Here is a 3,822-nt window from a genome sequence, read left to right as displayed (position 1 = left end):
GGATGCCATGATCTTAGTTTTCCGAATGTTGAGCTTTCAGCCAACTTTTCACTCTCCTGTTACACTTTCATCAAGAGCCTCTTTAGCTCTTCTTCACTTTCTGCCTTAAGGGTGATGTCATCTGCATATCTGACTTTATTGGTATTTCTCCTGGCAGTCTTGACTCCAGGCTGTGCGCATTCCAGCCCAGTGTTTCTCATGATGTACTCTGCATATAATTTAAGTAAGCAGGTAAGTAATAGAACTAAGCATATAGTTAATATGCAGCCTTGACATTCTCCTTTCCCTGTTTGGAACCAGTCTGTTGTTCCATGTTGCTTTTTGAACCTGCAGATAAGTTTCTCAACAGGCAGGTCAGGTGGGCTGGTATTCCCATCAATCCAGAATTTTCCACAGTTTATTTTGATCCACATAGTCAAAAGTCTTGGCATAGTCAATAAAGCAGAAATAGAGGTTTTTCAGGAACTCTTTTGCTTTTTCGATGATCCAGCATATGTTGGCAATTTGACCTCTGGTTCCTCTGCCTTTTCTAAACCAGCTTGCACATCTGGAAGTTCATGGTTCATGTATTGCTGAAGGCTGACTTGGAGAGTTTTGAGCACTACTTTACTAGCATGTGATATGAGTGCAATTGTGCGGTAGTTTAAGCATTCTTTGGCATTGCCTTTCTTTGGGATTGGAATGAAAACTGACCTTTTCCAGTCCTCTGGCCAATGCTGGGTTTTCTAAATTTGCTGACATATTGAGTGCAACACTTTCACAGCAACATCTTTTAGGATTTGAAATAACTCAACTGGAATTCCATCACCTCCACTAGCTTTGTTCTTAGTGATGCTTCCTATGGCCCACTTGACTTCAGATTCCAGGATGTCTGGCTCTAGGTGAGTGATCACACCATCGTGATTATCTGGGTCATGAAGATGTTTTTTGTAGAGTTCTTCTGTGTATTCTTGCCACCTCTTCTTTTTTTTTTTTTTTTTTTTTTTTGCCACCTCTTCTTAATATCTTCAGTTTCTGTTGGGTCCATACCATTGCTGTCCTTTACTGACCCCATTTTGCATGAAATATTCCCTTGGTATCTCTCATTTTCTTGAAGAGATCTCTAGTCTTTCCCATTCTATTGCTTTCCTCTATTTCTTTGCCTTGATCGCTCAGGAAGGCTTTCTTATCTCTCCTGGTTATTCTGTGGAACTCTGCATTCAAATGGGTATATCTTTCCTTTTCTCCTTTGCTTTTAGTTTCTCTTCTTTTCACAGCTATTTGTAAGGCCTCCTCAGACAGCCATTTTGCTTTTTTGAAATTCTTTTTCTTGGCGATGGTCTTGCTCCATGTCTCCTCTACAATGTCACAAACCTCCATGTATAGTTGATCAGGCACACTGTCTATCAGATCTAGTCCCTTAAATCTATTTCTCATTTCCACTGTATAATCATAAGGGATTTGATTTAGGTCATAACTGAATGGCTGGGTTTCCCCACTTTCTTCAATTTAAGTCTGAATTTGGCAATGGGGAGTTCATTATTGTTCATCGCATTATTGACTGTGATCTGAGTCACAGTCAGCTCCCAGTCATGTTTTTGCTGATTGTATAGATCTTCTCCATCTTTGGCTGCAAAGAACACAATCAGTCTGATTTCGGTGTTGACCATCTGGTGATATCCATGAGTAGAGTCTTCTCTTGTGTTGTTGGAAGAGGGTGTTTGCATGACCAGTGCGTTCTCTTGGCAAAAGTCTGTTGGTGTGTCCTGCTTCATTCTGTACTCCAAGGCCAAATTTGCCTGTCACTCCAGGTGTTTCTTGACGTCCTACTGTTGCATTCCAGTCCCCTATCATGAAAAGGACATAGCTTTGGGGTGTTAGTTCTAAAAGGTCTTGCAGGTCTTCATAGTACCATTCAACTTCAGCTTCTTCAGTGTTACTTGTCGGGGCATAGACTTGGATTACTGTGATATTGAATGGTTTGCCTTGAAAACGAAGAGAGATCATTCTGTCATTTTTTTTTTTTAAGACGGGGAAATCAAAGACTGCTTTGGGATTTTATTTTTTTTTATTTATTTTTTTTTTGAGTTTAAATATTATTTTATTAGTTGTAGGCCAATCACTTCACAACATTTCAGTGGGTTTTGTCATACATTGACATGAATCAGCCATATAGTTACACGTATTCCCCATCCCATCCAAGTACTGCATTTTGGACTCTCTTGTTGACTATGATGGCTACTTCATTTCTTCTAAGAGATTCTTGCTCACAGTATTAGATTTAATGGTGACCTGAGTTAAATTCACCCATTCTGGTCCGTCTGTGTTCGCCGATCCCTAGAATGTTGACGTTCACTCTTGCCATCTCCTGTTTGACCACTTCCAATTTTCCTTGATTCATGGACCTAACATTCCAGGTTCCTATGCAGTATTTCCGTTTACAGCACTGAACCTTGCTTCTATCACCGGTCACATCCACACCTGTGTGTTGTTTTTGCTTTGGCTACATCCGTTCATTCTTTCTGGAGTTATTTCTCCACTGATCTCCAGTAGTATATTGGGCACCTACCAATCTGGGGAGTTCATCTTTCAGTGTCCTATAATTTTGCCTTTTCATACTCTTTATGGGGTTCTGAATGCAAGAATACTGAAGTGGTCTGTCATTTCCTTTCTGCTTTATAGCAGTGATTCTCTTATACACATATATTGTATATATACATTGTGTGTGTGTGTGTGTGTGTTCTTTTATTTCATCTTTACTTTTTTTTGTTCTTTTGGCTACACTTCTAACCATGTGGGGTTAGTTCCCTGACCAGGGATTGAACATGCATGCCCTGCAGTGGAAGTGTGGAATCGTAACCATTGAACTGCCAGGGGTGTCCCATATGTATTCTTTTCCATCACGATTTATCATAGGATACTGAATATAGTTCTCTGTCCTCTACAGTAGGAACTTATCAATCCATTCCATATACTCTAGTTTATATCTCTTAACCCCCATCTCATACTCCATTGCTCCCCCAATTCTCTCAGCCTTGGAAACCACAAGTCTGTTCTCTATGTCCACGAGTGTGTTTCTGTCTCATACATGTGCTCATTTGTGTTATATCTTAGATTCCACGTTTAAGCGATATCGTTTGTTGTTTATCTTTCTCTGTGTGCCTCACTTCAGCTAGTATGATCATCTCTCGGTCCATGCGTGTTGACTCAAGTGGCCTTATTGTTGTAGCTGTACGGATTCTTGTACCTTTTAACCACACATAGAGGTATTCATCTGTGGTTATTTTCCCGGATATATTATGAAAACTTGTGTAGGACACCACTCGTGGAATAGCACGTCCATTTTGAAGCTGCATTAGCATTTTATACGTTCTTGTCAGTCAGTTCAGTTCAATCGGTCAGTCGTGTCTGACTCTTTGTGAGCACGTGCACTGTAAAACACCAGGCTTCCCTACCCATTACCAACTCCTGGGGTCTGCTCAAACTCGTGTCCATCGAGTGGGTGATGCCATCCAAACCTCTCATCCTCTGGTGTGCCCCTCACCTCCTGCCTTCAGTCTTTCCCAGCATTAGGGAGTTTTCAGATGAGTCAGTTCTTCCCATCAGTTGGCCAAATTACTGGAGTTTCAGCTCAGCATCAGTCCTTCCAATGAATATTCAGGACTGATTTCCTTTAGGATTGACTTGTTTGATTTCCTTACAGCCCAAGGGAGTCCCCAGAGCATATGTGGATATGCATAAATATTTATTGTGCTTATGCTGGCCTCTCGTGGAGAAATAGAAGAATGGTTATGAATGCAATTCATAAAATCTAGATGTTCTCACATATATATATGTAGGTAT

This window comes from Muntiacus reevesi, chromosome X (assembly GCF_963930625.1).
Source record: "Muntiacus reevesi chromosome X, mMunRee1.1, whole genome shotgun sequence".
NCBI lineage: Eukaryota > Metazoa > Chordata > Mammalia > Artiodactyla > Cervidae > Muntiacus > Muntiacus reevesi.
The sequence above is the reverse complement of the archived record's forward strand: the minus strand, read 5'-3'. Positions refer to the sequence as shown.